Raw genomic sequence first — 17,310 nt, 5'->3', positions numbered from 1 at the left:
TGTGATAATTAGATAAATTTTAGAGATTGAAAAATTATGTTCAATATTTCAAGTATAGTTTTGTTATGGTGCTGGATTTATAATACTTAATCAGACGATTGTTATAGAATCTTAAAATTGATGGTGTTCCACTTTGGTTTGGATTTGTAAATAAATATGGTGCATGTGCCTAAAACTAACTCATAGGAATGGATTGACATATGGTTGATGGTTGGAATTTGATTGTTTTCATCCAATATCTAAATCTTAGTAAGGATTGGCTGTGTTGAAACACCTTTGGAAACTTGATGAATTCGGAGGATTATGTTCTCAATTAGACCCCTATGAAGATTAATTCAATAATTTCAGAAAAATGATTACGGACAACAAACAATTCTGCAATAAACCTAAGCTGATGTGTTGTGATGCAATCCTCTTAACAATGCTCCTATGGTTCTCTTATAAATCCTCTTCAATGATTTTTAGGTTGCCCTTGCATCTTTTCAAACGAAGGAGAATCTTTAAAAATGTAGTAAGAACAAATCAACGCAAACGTGTTAAGTATGCTTGCAATAACTCGTATAAGGAAATCAATGAGATTTATTTTGAGCTAAGGTGATGAATGGGGGATCTAGGGATCATGATTAATTAGGGATGGGTAATAAGTGGATTGGATGGGGGGAAGTCATGAACTAATTTATGCAAAAATATCACTTATAGACCAGTCATTGCATTAAGGGCGCACTAATAAAAGTGCTCATAAAATATAAGGGAAATAGCATGGGTATGCTATTATTAGGCGGATGCATGCCAAGGTCAAACAAATAGTTAACATAAAAATTACATATTAACACCTAAAGGATATGGATTTGGTTGAAGCATACATATCATTTTTTAATTCTCATAATTACATATTAACACGTAAAGGATATGGATTTGGTTGAACATACATATCATTTTTTAATTCTCATCATGTGCAGTTCATTAGGAATTCACAAAACAAAAAGAAAATGCAATGAGTAACATCTTTCACATATTTAAAATAAACGCTAACTTCAACTTGTTTGAAGAAGAATGATCTTTGAAAAAAATATAAAAATGGAAAGATAGGTAAGAGATCTTGCTTGCTTAAAAAATGGTAGGGCTTAAGCTAAGTGGATAAATGTAAAAGGACTTTGAGCAACCAAACAAATGTTAGTAACTTTGACTAAATGGATAAGGTGCCAAAGGACATTGACCACATAAAAAATGTTTTGACTCTATAGATAGATTAATAAATCTCCATCTTGAGGTGGGAATGTTTGTGATCATGTTAGTATGTAACACAACTTATAAAAAGAACATTAGTGACATATAGCCTCACCTCTAATTATTTGCATACAAAGGATGCGAGAAATTGGAGAGGAGAAATTATGTAATCATGATAAGACATGAAAACATGGTGAAAGATAACATTATTTGATATGCATGCAAATAAAGAGGAAATACAATCTCATATGATAAGGGAAAGACAAGACGACTAACAATGTTGCCCTCAATATAAGCTAATGCTAAGACAAGAATATCCCTATATGCTAGGTAAGGATCATTAGACACAAGCATGATAAAAACTCACAAACACAAGATTGTAAAGAAATTTAAATACTTAACATTAATAATCTAGCATAAATTAACCAAAATTAATTAGTTGGGATAGATTATTGTAACACATTCCCAAAAAATAAATGCAGGGGTTTCTTGCACTTAATTATAAAATTGTTGCACTTAATTATAAAATTGTTGAGTAATGTCCCCATTTTAACGCCATCCTGTTTAGCGAGCATTGGCCAAATTTTAGGGTTTTTTTTGTAGGTTTCTAGATATGTTGGGAGAGTTCCAATGTTCTTGGTAAGGTTAGTTCTTAATTTCAATGGGTTTTGATAATAAATTCTATCTATAGTAAATTCTTGTATGTCACAAATCTTTTTGGGTTTTTCTAGGATTGTTCTCTTTGGTCCTCAAAGAACATTTCTATTTATAGTAGGTTTTGCATAACAATTTTTTTGGGTTTTTTTGGGTTTGTTCTCTTTGGTTCTCAAAGAATATTTCTATTTATAGCAAGTGCTTGCATGACACTAGTCTTTCTGGGGTTTTTTTTTTTTTTTTGTTCTCTTTGGTTCTCGAAGAAAATTGATATTTATAGAATACGCTTGTGTTAGCATTAGTTATCATTTGTCAACTTTAGTTAATTTTGACATAATTGATTCTCCATTTCTAGTGTCTTGGTGAGTTTCCATAAGGTGATGAAAATTATTTTAATATTTTCACTTCAATGTTTTAAAGTGACTTTGATATTTAAGTGATTAATATTTCAAAAAGTGTGTCTCCAAGTGCGACGCTTAGGCAAAGGGAGTCATAAGTTACTTTTAAAATGTTATGTAGGGGCTTTTTTCAAGGGAATAAAATATTCAAATATTTGAAATTCCTGAATTTTCCCTTTAAGTTCTATATATTGGGGTTTGGACTCTAATTATGGTATTGAGAGTGTGTGAGGTAAATATGCGTGCTAAACTAAATTGATCAAAATAACAATGAAAACAATCAATCAGACCATTAACTCAATACACCTCAAGATAGGGATGCTTAGAAAGGAAGAAATGAAACATAAAAGCATAAACAAGTGAATGCAAACCTCCTTTTCAACCTTTGATTCAATTATCTCTTGTTTGGATGTGTGCTCATGACGTAGCTTGTGCTCGATTGCTCCATGATGTGATTATGGTGATTGGATTCAAGATATGAGGATTGGATGATATGAAGTGGGGATGAAATTGGGCATTATGACAATATGGATGTGCTAATGGTGGATTAAATTTTGCATTATAACAATGCAATGTAATGAAAGTGGATGATTTCTCCAAAATGAGGGGGGATTAAAAAGGATTTGAGAGGAAAGGAAGAGGATGGGAGAAGGCAACAATTGTCCTCAAAGAGGACAAGTGGCTCAACAAGGGTTGACAAGTGTTCTCAAGAGGGACACATGTCAAAGAGGGGCTTGACATGTGTCCTCATGTCCATTTTGGGAGGAGGCCACCCCAAAATAGGATCAATTTCCTAATAATAAGGAAATTAGGGGTTTATGTGTGTGCACACACATGTGAGGGGAGGTTAGGATAGGATAAGGTTTATTTGGGGTTGGTTAGGAGGAGGTTAGGCTAGAAGGGTTAGTTAGGAGAAGGGTTAGGTGGTTAAAAGTTATGAGCCATGTGTCCTAAATAGGATATTTGTATTTAAATAATTCAAATAAAAAGGGAAGAGGAGGGAACTAATTAATTTATGGAAATGAAAGGGTAGACTTAATTAATTAGATTAATTAATTCAAGGGATTTGGAAAGGGGATTAATTAATGAGATTAAATAATTCAAAGAATTAGGAAGGGAGAATTAATTGATGAGATTAATTAATTCAAAGGATTGGGAAGGGGGAATTAATTAATTCAAAGGATTGGGAAGGGAGAATTAATTAATGAGATTAATTAATTCAAAGGATTGGAAAGGAGGATTAATTAATTGTATTAATTAATTCAATTAGCTAAGAGAAATAAATTTGATTAAATTGATTAGTCAAATTTAGGTGTCTACATTTTGTCCCTCTTCGCGGTGGTGCTAGAATAGTGTCGATGTGAAGACAATAAGACACTAGCTGTTTGGAGAAAAAGAAGCAAGAAAATTCCCTAGGCGGATGAAGATGGCCAGGGATGCCCCCTTGAGAGGGTGCACGAGTAAGAAAAGGAGGTCCGACGACGTCTCGAAAGAAATAGTGCCCCAGTGGATGAGATGAAAGGCAATGCAAAGCGTATCCTTAGGGGGGATGAATCAGAGCGGAAAGGGAGAGCAAATGAAAATGCAATGGAGATGGAGATGGAAACATCATAGAGCATTAACACCTGTAAAATGAGACATTATGTAGTGAGAACTTATTTTGATTTAGCAATGTATGTGAGTCACTAAGGTATAAAGAACCAGGGTGGAATTTCATAGCCAATGCATGGGTTGACACATATAAACAGACACAAAGGCTAATCTAGTAACACACAAAGTTACAAAGACCCCGCAGGAAACGATGCTAGAAGAACTGCAAGCAAAAGACACGCGAGGCTAATCCAACACCACATAGAGTTACAAAGACGGTGCTAGGAGAACCACAAGTAGAAGACATGCCCCGGTGTAACATGAGATAACAAAGAACTCATGAGGGTACAACAAGAGACACGTCCAAAAGACATGCCAAACAAAACCAAAAAGCAACAAGATCACAAACTGAGCCTTGTTATTCCCAGCGCACCATGATATAAAAGATTGTGGTGACCAAGAGGAAACAGGATCCAAGGAGCCTAGGATAAACAAAGATAAAAAAAGTATCAAAGCCAACACAAGTGTCTTAGATATGTTTTGTCAAAAGATGATTGATTGGGAAGGATACATCGCAATGATGTCTGACTTGAGGAAGGATACATCATGCGTAGACTGATGATGGATGTTGTTGATGTGAGAATGATATATCTCGAAACAACACCAGGATAAAAGATTAATGATGATTGACAAAAGGATCTGATAGGATCATGATGACAAAGATGTTCAAGGATGATTGTTGAAGAGCGAGCTGATAGGATATGGTCTCGAAGGACAGGACAGATGGATGCCTATGTACAACAACATCTATACACAAGATGTACAAGATAGATGGATGCTGGAGGAAGACCCAGGGACATGCATGATGTTGCCCTAGTCAAGAGGAAAAGAGATGAGAGATTGACAATGATTGGGAAGGATGCATCCCGATGATGAATGATTGGATTGTGATCAAGGCTTGCAACAAAGCTGGGAACAAGACCAAGTATGCGATCGGATGATTCGATTAGCATTTGACCTTGGATAACTGAGGAAGATGGATGGTATTTGCATGCAATGGCAGATTGCGAGGAGCAGATGGATTGATTTGATGAAAGGCAATGGATTGAGTGGGGGTAGCCTAGAGCTAGATGCCAATGACAAAGGATGTAAGAGGTGATGAAATGATATGATAGGACGGATGAAAGGATGGAGAATAGGATGAAAAGGATTTGGAGATGAAAGGATGAGGGATGAAGGTAGATGAGGATTGGGAGAGGAAATAGTTATGGATGAAGGGATGGAGGAACAGGGAGATAAGGATAGGTGGATGGATCAAGTGATGGAGGAACTGGGAGATAAGGATTGGTGGAGGGAAGATAGAAAATGATGAAGGATGAAGGGATGGAAGAACCAAGAGACAAGGATTGGTGGATGGATGGATATGATAAGATGACTGATAGAAAGATAGGAAGTTGAGGGAAGTGTATGGAAGATAGGGTGATGGGTGGATAAGGACTATGAGGGTATGCGTCAGGATTACATGGGTAGGAGGACGGATGGGTGGATAGAAAGGCGTATGGAGGAAAGTGTGATAGGAAAATGGAGGCCAATAGGTGTCCAAAGCATGTATACATGGGGGCCTTTTGCTGTATCAAGATCCAAAGGAGGATGGAGGAAGTGAAATGCATTGGATATGATGGGTATGGTAGGTAGATGGAGATGGAGGAGGAAATGGCTAGATGGCTAGAAGAAATTGCCCCCAAGTGCAGAGAGAAAAAGGATGAGGGGAATTACGCATGATGCTTGCTTACCAAGTTTTCATCATATCCAAGGCGCTTGTTTGCCAAGTTTTCACCATGGGATGAATTTTTCTCTTCACTCTTTTTTTTTTGGAATTTTTTGATTTTTTGTTTTTTTAGGGAGGAAATTTTGTGGAGGGAGAGGGATGAGGATAAATGGATTTGGAAGATAGGTGCTAAGGGAGATGGATGGAGGACTCAAGCATCAAGTTCTATATCAAGGTAATAGGAGCCCATTTGGAGCGATCATTGGATGTTGGTACAACTTTATTAGGAATGGGCAAATTATGCAAAGGCTTGGATTAGATGGTTTTGATGGGGAATGTATGCGGTGTAAGGGATATTGTAGTGGCAAGTGTTTGGATAAAATGAGGGAAAGGAAGCGTGATGGGGGGATGTTTTTAGGACCAACATTGGCACATGTTGTGGGGGATGTGGAATGAGCGGAGGAGAGATGGATATATCACATGAATAGGATGGAGGAATTATGGTAGGGAGCTTTGGGACATAGGGACCCAAAATAGATTTAGGAGATGGAGGTAATGTTTAGCCGATGGACTAGCAACTTGGGATGGCGTTGGAGATTTTTCTTTTGGATGCATTGCTTCTTTTTTATTTGGGATCCACATTGTTTTTGCTTTTGCTTTGGTGGAATTTTGCGCCCATTGGGATTCGTTGCCTTTTTGCATCAGATTTTTCTTTGTGGGAGCATGTCTTTTTGAGTGGACATGGTCATCTTCATATTGTTGTGAATGTTTAGCTTTATGCATTTGTAATTCGGCATCCAAACTATTGCGAGTAGCATTGGAAGGAGTGTGCGAACATGGAGGAGATGGGGGGAATATGGGTGAAGTGATGGAGGTAGGATGTTGGATGGAATGTGAGGGCATGCACCTTGGTTGATCCCAACTAGGAATGAAAGGAATAGGATGTTTATGATAGGTGATGGGGATAGTGGATTTGTGTATGGAGGGACGAGTAGGAAAATATGGAGGATGAGATTTTGGGATATAAGGGCCCAAAATGGAATTAGCATGTGGGGTATATATGAAGGTATATTTTGGGATATAGGGACCCAAAATGGATTTAGAGGATGAAGGAGGAAGATGGATGGTTGTTTTAGATTTATATGATGGAGGAGGAATGGTGAAAAATGATTTGGAGGAATGATGGGAAGATGCAATGGTATGTTTGGAAGCATACTTGGATTTTGCATTAGTTGTACCAACATTTTTATTTGAAGTGCCTTAGGATATGTAACCAAGACCATGAGATCCTGGATGTGCTTTGACATGGATGGGCTCCAAAATACCTTGCTTATGTAGGCCTAAGCCGTTACCTTTATAGTTCATTTTTTTGAGTTTTTTTTCTAAAGTAGGATACTTGTTGTCTGGGTAAAAAGATGTGAGTACTTTATCATATGGAAGAGAATGGGTGGTGTATATGAGATGTTCTTCTACTATAAGGAAACTGCCATGGATTAATGTAAGTGAACTAAGGGAATAGAGTGATGGTGCTGCGATAGTTTGGATAGGAGGAAGTGGAGGATCAAGAGGTGGAGTACATGGGATGGGAGGAGCTTGAATTGGAAGAGGAAATTCTAAGGGCTCTTGAGATGGAGTAGATGGACTGGTAGGATCTCTTAATTTGGTGGAGGACATGATAATGGCTCTTGAGATGGAGTAGATGGACAATTAGGATCTTGATTTGGATCAATAATTCTTTCAACATGCTCTGGAACAAGATCTTGAAATGATGGGATAGGTGTGGATGGTGCGACAAGGAGTGAGTGAGTAGACTCTTTAGAGCGAATGGATGGAATGATGGAAGATTCAATGACTTGGGTGGATGGACTAGATGGAAGGATGGGATATTCTTCAATTGGGGTAGATGGAGTAGGTGGAAGGATGAGAAGTTCTTTTAATTGGGATAGATGATGTGTATGGAAGGATGGGGAGTTCCTCAACTGGGATAGATGGAGTAGATGGAAGGATGGGGAGTTCCTCAACTGAGGTAGATGGAAGAACGAGAGGTTTTGTAGCTGGGATAGATGGAGTGTGTAGTGTCTCACCCTGACTCATACTCCTCCTAGTACATTTATAGACCCTATTGGCATAGTTTAGTTTACTTTATGGTAATATTTGATGATAATACGCTATGCGCTAACTCTAGTTATATTTCAGATACTTAAAATAATACTTGTTATTGATGATCATGGTATGATGGATTTACACCAACGGTCTCTATATGCACTTACTATGTTAAATGAATTATATGGATTATGGATTTGAAGTTATTATGATTACACTAACCCTATTTCATGATTACATTTGATGAGAAGTTTATGAGATGTGTTTGACCATTGTATGACTGTCTTTGTGATAGAGACAATGCCACATCACTCATTGTGAGTGGGATGTACTATCACGACTCTCTATCACTTGCTTGCTATATATGTATATATGTTGTATTGTCATTTTATGGTTGCAGGATCTTGCAGGTACTAGACGTCGACTCCACCTGGCTCCACAGGTCTAAGCGTGTCTTTAATCCTAATGGTATATTTGGTTCGGAGATGACATGAGTTCCCTTCACATACTCTAGGTCTAGGTTGTTCAGTATGAGTCGTTAGCGTCTTGGCATAATTCGCCATGTCAGTTAGTAAGCTTGGTCTTCTTGGTGTTGTGAGTATGTTCGTAATCGTTGATTTATTCAATTATATTTAGACTAATTATTTGATCTTTGATGTGTGGTTCTATAGTTAATAATGTTTAATTTAATATTTTAACTTATTGGCTGTGAGCGTTTAATTATTTGATAATTAATGTTTATTTAGTTTATGTTGTTTAATTATTTATTTAATATTTATTGTTTAATCTTTATTGAGGTTTGATCATTTATTTGATATTTAATTATTTATTCATTTAATGTTTATGGTTTAATTATTTATTTGGTATTTAATATTTATTTATTTATTGTTTAGTTGGTATTTATTTATTTATTATTTATTGTTTAGTTGGTATTCATTTATTTATTATTTATTGTTTGACAGTGCTTTTACATTTTTAATGTTGATTAATATTTATTGGTGGCTTTTAATTTATTTATTGAGCCTTGGTTATTTATATTTATTTATTTAGTCGGCTTTTATTTTAGTAGCCTTGGCAATTTGCATTTAATTATTTATTTGGTTTCTATTATTATTAGCCCATATTATTTAATAGGGCATGACTATCATTGTTTGTGCATTGGTAATTAATACTTTTAATATTTTATTACATTTCTCTTGTTACTTGGTAATAATATTTTATATAATTTTAGCTATTTCTCTTGTTAGAAGAGTAAATGAGCTTATTAAATTTTCTACCTATCGTTAATTACTATTGGATTGATAATTTATGAGATTGTATTTAATTAATTAACCTATAGTTTATTTTATATGGGCTCGATTCTATTTATACATTGGTAAATAATATTTGCAATATTCTATTTATGCATGTGAATAAGTCTTATATTATTCCCTACCTACCATTTATTCTTATTGTCTGTGAATGTATTAGGGAAATAAAATATAATATATGATGGGTAGGCAAGATATATTGTTTTAAGGAATATTTTGATTGGTTCTCGTGGAGGCTAGGGTTTTGGTTTATTGTATGGCTTTTTATTTTGTTTGCTGAGATGGTTTTCGGGTTGCTTCTTCTGGAAAAATTTTCGTGCAATTTTCTTTGGCTCTTGGATTTTGGCTTGCATTTGGATTTTGTTGAAGCTTTATTGATCAACTTTTGGGTTGGATTTGGACGCTCTTCTTCAGCTTCATTCCATAACATGGGTTACATGTTGGAGATTATTTTCCTTTTGTAATTTCTGGTTTTGCTTCACTATGTATGCTTTGTGTCTGCATATTGTTTGCGGGAGATGGGATTGAATAAATTTAATATCCTATAGTTTGAATAATTTATATTTTATAGTCCATATAGCTTGGAAATAAATTTTGGGAAAAAAAGCTATGCTGTATATAGATCTTGTTATAGTCTGATTAAATATATTTTTGAAGCATTTTCTCTGAGTTTAGGCTGATTCACGGCTCTGCAATATTCATTTGTGTGAATGAGATGGTTTGGTTTGGCTGTGAGTGAATTAAGAATCCCTTGTGAGTGTTAAGGCCTATTAATGAGTGCTTGAGTTATATTGGAGTCTTTGTGAGTTTCTGGAGTATATTGTCGTGAAGAAAGTTTTATCAAAATCTTGGAGTGTTGTATGAGTTGAATTATTTTGTTTGTGCCCTTTTATTTCTTTGTTCTGGGCGTCTCCATTTATGTATTTTTTGAACCCTTTGGTTAAGAACTTGATTTTATTTTTGTGCCGAAAGTTTCTGTGATTGTTTTGTCATTTTGAGTAAATGCGCTATTTTGGTATATGTGCCACTTTATTAGGTGTATGCGCTATTAGGAATGTATATGCACTATCTGTTACTGTGTATGCGCTGTCTAAATTGGCACATGCACTGTTTAATAACAAAAGCACTGTAAAACTATATATATGCGTTGCAAGAAATTGTAAATGCACTGAACTATATTGTATAAGTGCTGATTAGTTTGGTAAATGCACTAAATTGTGCAGTGAAAGCGCTGTTCTGCCCAGTTAATGCATTTTGATTAGTTTTGCTTATTTTAACTTATTTTTTTGATCTGATTTTTGTACCAGAGGCATGATTTGGGTCTGTTGATGATTTCCAGATTAACACTTGACTAGATTTTATATATTTCATTGGGTTTTATGCTTGATTATCTTTCCTATGTTATGGCTGTTGTATTGGCACTCTCTCCCATGTTGATAAGCCATGGTTGATGAGTTGGTTATGTTGCTGTTTGGACCAGCAAGTGAGTTGGCATTCCTGTGGTGTTATATTCCATTTTAATGGCAGACTTGATGGCTTGTTGTGGCCTTTATATTGTTGTTGGCCAAGAGGATCATTTTGCATTATTTGTTGTTGTGGCCACGTGTATGTTGCAAGGAGTTTGTATGGATGTATTTGGTTGCATATGCTGTTATGATTTATATTTTCATGTTGGATTAGAGCCTCTTTTGATTTATTGTTTGAGCCATGTTGGGGGGAGTGGGATTCCTTGTGATGATCGGGGTCTCGAGAGATAGACTTGGATGAGGTTCCTTGTAAGGATGCATGAAGTCTAGACCACCAGGGAACATTGGGAGTTTACCATGATGTAAACAAGTAATAACATAATAACAATTAATGGGATGGATAAAATAATTTATTAAACAAGATAATGAATGGTAGAGCCCCATGACTTGATCCTAGGGAGGATGTTTTAGGATAGGCATGAGAAGGCCATTGCGATGGCAAGTTGATCTCCCTTGGTGTCTCATAGGTTGTGATGGCTCCTCATGCCCATCAGACTTGATCCTTATGTTATATTATTTGTTATGTTGAGGATGGCATGCGATGACACTCCACCCCTACATGTGTCCCCTTGGTGATTTATAATCTTTCCCTATTGATATGCAATTATGTCTTGTTGATTTGTACGCCTCTGGGAGTTTCTTCTTGTGATGTTGCAGTTGGTTGTTGCTTGAGAGTCCTTGTTTAGTTAGTCTCTTTGGTTATATGTGCCAGCTTAGGTATATAGTGTGTGTTGGGACCTTGTGTCATCTCCTAGCACGGGGGGTGGTTCCTTTGGTTCCATATCGTCGGGTGGTTGGTGCTTTTTAGCCATTGGGATGTTCTCTTGGATTATTCGTTCTTGGATGTGGATTCTTCTTCATGATGAATTATGGATGATTATTGTAGCAGATGGATGTATTTGATATCATGGTTCAAGTAATGTAATTATCTTGCAATAGTTGTAGATGAAATTATGTATAAAGAATTATGCTCTTCGTATGATAGAAATATTCATGTATTAGTAGATGTTATCTTAAGACTTGATTAGAATTTATGAAAGAAGACATTGAGATGTATAACATGTCTCGTAGTTTTTGGAATAGTAGTAGATTGGAGTTATTGTAATGTTTTGTTGTAAATGGATATTTAATATGCATGTATTATGATGATGACATTAAATAAATGTTCTTAATGGATGGTTGTTATTCTTATTTATGAATATGAATGGGTAATTGATAGGATGGATTGTTAGCCTTAAGCAAATGATCTAGCTTGCTTTAGTTGATGTGGGATGAGTCTTTGACTCTAGTAAGATAATAATTGTGGATGTAACTTATTGTATCATGTAATTGGAATTGGAAAAAATAAACTATTATTATTAGAATTATGGACTTGCTTTTGATACTATGTGTATGCTAAGACATTAAGAAGGAATTATAAATGTGGATAGATCATATTGCTAATAGGTAAACCATGATTGAGGAAACATATATGTTCATTTGAGAATTGAGATGTAAAAGAAATTAGGAATATTAGATGTTGGTGTTCTAGAATAAAGCTAATAGGAAGTGATTAGATTTGTTTAGTAAGGAAATGCATATCATGCTAGATAGATAGTAAATGACTTGTATATGAAGTATGCCATGTATTTGTATTGAAAAGAAATGGATTTATATTGTTAGATGTTCGTAAATTATTAAATGAATCTATGATTGAAGGAGTTATTGTGATGATGTGCATGTTCATGCTTAAGTGAAGGAATAAGGAAATATGTTTCTTATGTTGGATAGGAAATGAATTATAGTTATACATTAAGAGTAGATAAGCTTGAAAGGTGGAATGAAATCATATTAGTTTAGGATAACGGTTATGGGGTTTAGGAAACGTTTGAATTTGGTTGATAAATGGACTAAAGTATTAGATTGGGTTTCATCAAAAGAAATGCATATTATGTTGGCATAAAAGATAGTGAGATGAATATCATGGGACTTAAGTTAAAGTTCCTTTCATATTGGTAATGGAAATCTTAATGGTGTAATGATCATGATTAGTTGTGTTGTTTTTGTTGGTAGTAAGTAATAACCTTGAGATACCCTAGGGAGATGGTAGTGATGTTATGTTTAATTCCAATTGCGTAATTGGTTTATAAATGTATGTGATATGTATTCATGTTCATAGAGATTAAATGTTAGAGGATTCTCTACACAATTAATGTTATGTGTTGCATTAGATGTTATTAATTTTTTTTTATTAGAATGTTAGTTGCTTAATTTCTCTAAGGTATTTTTGCGGGCATTATAGAGTGGATGGAATGATGGAAGGTTCAATGACTTGTGTGGATAGACTGGATGGAAGAATGAGAGGTTCTTCATCTTGAGTGTGAATGATGGTGGGGGTAGGTGATGTGGATTATGGTTGGATAGTGTCAATGGATGGGACGATTTTGATGGCGTTAGGAGGTGGGAGAGGAACGATAGGTGTGGGAGTTGAAAGTGAAGTTGGTGGATTGAGATAAGATGGGGTGGACAAAGGTGGACTAAGGCATGATGAATTGGATGGTGGCGGATTGAGGTAGGGTGAAGTAGATGAAGGTGTTTTGGTTTGTTGCACATAAGGAACTTATTGAACCTGGGAGGTGCCACCTTGAAAACATTTGGCCCCAATATAGTTAGGTATAGATTTTCACGATGGGGGATTTTGAGTAGCGCTACCTTGTAGATAATTACCTCCAATATAGTTAGGTATAAATTTTGTTACGAAGGATTGTACCCATGAAGCTAAGTATGAAACCCAACAATCCTATGAAACATGGGAATACTTTCAGGCTTGTGGGTTGCCTATATTGAAAGTAGACCTCCAGATTATAGGCGAGCTTCTTGTATGATGAATCTCCTAAAAAAAACTTTTTTGTTCATAAAAAGGATAAAAAGCTTGATAAAAACTGAAATCCTAAAGCTACAGGAGGTGATTGCACCAAAATTGTGAAATTCTACTTGCTATCCTAAAAATATAATCAATTACAATAAAGATTTATATTTATCTCACAAATCAAATAAGATCATGAAATTCATCAATATTTCATGTGAAGGTTCAAAGCTTTTCAATGTTGTATAAAAGAAAAGTAAATTTTCACAACATGCAACTGATTGAGAAATCAAATGAACACAACCCACAACCTGAATTAACTATGAAATGTTACTATTTTTGTGAAGCATAAACGAGAAAAAGTAAAGGATTCAGAATTAAATCACAATAACTCTATCAAATAATTCATCTAACAATGGAATAATAAGCACAATTGACAAGAAAATCTGCACTCTCTATTGGAAACTAAAAATAAACTCTATCACAATGCAAAAAAGAAAGAACTAGCAATAATATTACAGGAGAGAAGAATAAATACAGAGGAGAGAAGACTATATAGAAAATAGCCCTAGAGAAAATAGGGCTAAAGATAGCTGAATTCTATTCTTTGAAAATTTGCATGAAGTGTGCCCTGGTTGAATTTGCCTCAAAAAGCATACAAAGAGCATGCAAAATTTTGCCAAAATCAGTGTCATGATAAAAATAGCTCCCTGACTCAAATATTATGCAAGTGGAATTTGAACTGCTGCACAAATCGCCAAATATAGCTCAAAAAAGTTTCCTCCCTCTCTTAATTTTTCATGAAGAGCTATATTCTCCCCTTTTAATAATTTTAATATAATTTTATTAAAAGAATTAATAAAAGTATATTAAGCTTCTCAAATAAAAATTGTTTAAAACAACTTTATTAAGACATTTATTTTATTTGTCATAATAAAGCTATTTTAAATTATTTTTATTAGAAAGCTTTTACATTTTATTTTTCTTCTCAAAACCTATTTTATAATTTAATATATCTTTATTAAGATTTATAAATAGAATAAACCTTAATAAAGATATATTAAATATAATGAATGTATAAAATAAAGAAAATAAAGAGCTTTATTGAAAGCTCTCGACCCTTTATTTTAGGGCTCCACATGCAGCTAGATAAAAGACCTATAGTATTTGACCACGAGGCAAATGATAGGGCAGTGATTTTGTTTCTAAAACAAATAAAATAAAAGAGCCTCTTCGATGAGTTGAAACTAGGGCATGCAAAAGATAAGACATTCGAACCCTAAAATCATTTTATTTTTCTATGCTTTTGTCTTCTTGAAGAAGGCTTCTCACTGCAGCCACCATGCACGTCTTGTTTGGAGCTCGAGCTAGGGTTTGAACTGGGTCTCTTCTGATCAAGCCCGGAATTTGATGCCTTTCATTTGACGTGAAGATTGAAGCAATGAAAATCAATGCAATGAAAATCAATGCGCATCTTTCTTGGTAAGAAATGAAAATCATTATCTTAATGAGAAAATAATGATAAATTAGTAATATATGCAAAAATCTTAAATTTACTAAATAAGTTTCTAAATTAATACACTAATATACATTATATATTAACATTAAATGATAATCAATTAATAATTACTAATTTAGTAATAATAAACATTTAAATTTTAAAATTATATATATTATGACAAGTTTCTATAACAATCTTATTAAATATATTTAAAAAATTAAATTGACTAAGTTTCTAAATTCATATATAAAAAAATAGAATATATTGTAAAAATTCATATTAAAATATTTTATCAATTATATTCTATCATTTCAATTATGACAACTTTCTAAATTCAAATGAAAAAATAGAACTATTCTAAAAAATCATATTAAAATATTATAAAATTAGAAACAACTACATCCTTCCATATTCTAAATCCTTCTATTTCAAAACATTCTAAATAAATTTGTATTTTTATAATAAACATTCTAAACTAATATATATATCATTTACTATATTTTTTAACGGTTTATTTATAATTTGAAGTGTCGTCTATACGGTTTTAGAAAAAATAGCATGTCAATGCATACGTTCCACTAATTTTTTAAGCTGTCAAATACGATTCAAAAGTGAAAAAACGGCCATTTTGCCAATCAAATTCCAGGCCTGCTTCTGATCTTCTAAATTCAATATGCACTTCTTTCTTTTTTCATTATTTCTTTAAAAAAGATCTATTGCAGATATTTCTTATTTTAAAAGACATGCATGTATTAGGGTTTTTACGAGAAATCTCTTATACATGCATTCTTTTTAGAAGAGTTCGAACTGTAGCTATAATAGATCTATCTTCTTACGTAATGAAGCTTTACCAATCATTGTGGTTGGGTATTTTGCATTATTTTGGAGATGGCTTCCTTTCTGCATATAGGGTTTTGGCTGTGCTCTTCATGGCGGCTGTGAGGTTCTAATCTCTTCATTTGTTTTCAATAGAAAACTCAAGGGCAGTGATGTTCAAATATTACAAGGTAGTTTCTTCATTTTGTTGCAGACATCGGTCACATTCTATCACAAAATTTTCCTAACTCACATACTTCATTGAACTGTCACAAAGGATTTAATATACAATCTTTTCACTACTCATTGTGTGCATGTAGCTGCTTTTGGGAAGTGACCTTCTAGGTCTTTAGTCTACTATCATGCTCATGACTGTAAAAATGTTTTATAACCCATGTTCTTGCTGTGCATCATGAACTTCTTGACTGAGATCTCTGTTTTATGGTTGAGATGCTCCCTTTGATTGAAATTGGAGGTTTATCACATGCATCAGATCATACTTCTTTTCACTGTTTTGACTGTATTAAGGTCTTTGCCTCCATTTTGCTCCTCAAAACTGTGTATGATTATATTTAGTGGGACTGTCCTTTGGATACTAGTGCTCTTCATTATATGTTCTTGAAAGAATATATTGTCATCTATTGAATGCCAATCACCTTTAGACTGTAAATAACTGTACCATGAATTCAACAGTGAGGGGCATGCTTCATAATTTGATTAAGGAGAGTAATGCATCTTCCTTAACTGTCATGTTTGAGAACTTTTGAAGCATTGTGAACACTCAGACTTCCCTATACTTTGTATAATCATTACTCCATTGTGGCTTCATTCTATGCTTTTGATAGTCTTTATAGACTGCTTTAAGCCTTTCAACCTTGCTTTATATATGGTAGAGGGCTATGTTATTGTTCTTTGGCACTATATTTGGGTGCTCTCGGTCTAGTGGGTTGAATGACTGCTTCTGTGGTATCCATTTGATATAGTAGTTCTTACCATTCTCACTGTATTACTTATATTTCATTATCTCTCATTGCACTTCCAATGTGACTGTTCATAAGAAGATGCTGCTATATTTATGGAAGAAAATGACTGCTCTGTTATCATTTCAATTAACACTATCCTTCATGCTTTAGGCTGTGAGTACCCTTTGATGAGGCTTTTGATGATTGCACTTTGAATGCATATATGTTGCTCACTGTATATATGATCGCATTATTCAAAATGACTGATTAGAGATAGTGATAACCTATGTTATCTTGATCTTGAGATCGTTATTCATTGACTTATGATCATCGAACTTCCTCTAGATTTGATTATGCAATAATTATTCCGAGACCCTATTAGGGCTACGTCTAGCTTTTTTAATATGTCAATATATTTCTATTGGACACAGACGCTCTCAAGATCAAGACTTATTTAGTAAACCAAGAAAGAGGATAACTTGTTCCAAAAGGGCTAAGCCAATTACAATAGACCTCTTGCAAGAGGAGTAGACAAAAATTCCAAGCACTCAAAGGTCACTAGCACAACACCGGAGCTCACTGCATAGGATATCTCTCACTTCGATACCAG

This window comes from Cryptomeria japonica, chromosome 5 (genome assembly GCF_030272615.1).
Source record: "Cryptomeria japonica chromosome 5, Sugi_1.0, whole genome shotgun sequence".
NCBI lineage: Eukaryota > Viridiplantae > Streptophyta > Pinopsida > Cupressales > Cupressaceae > Cryptomeria > Cryptomeria japonica.
This window is presented reverse-complemented; position numbering follows the sequence as displayed.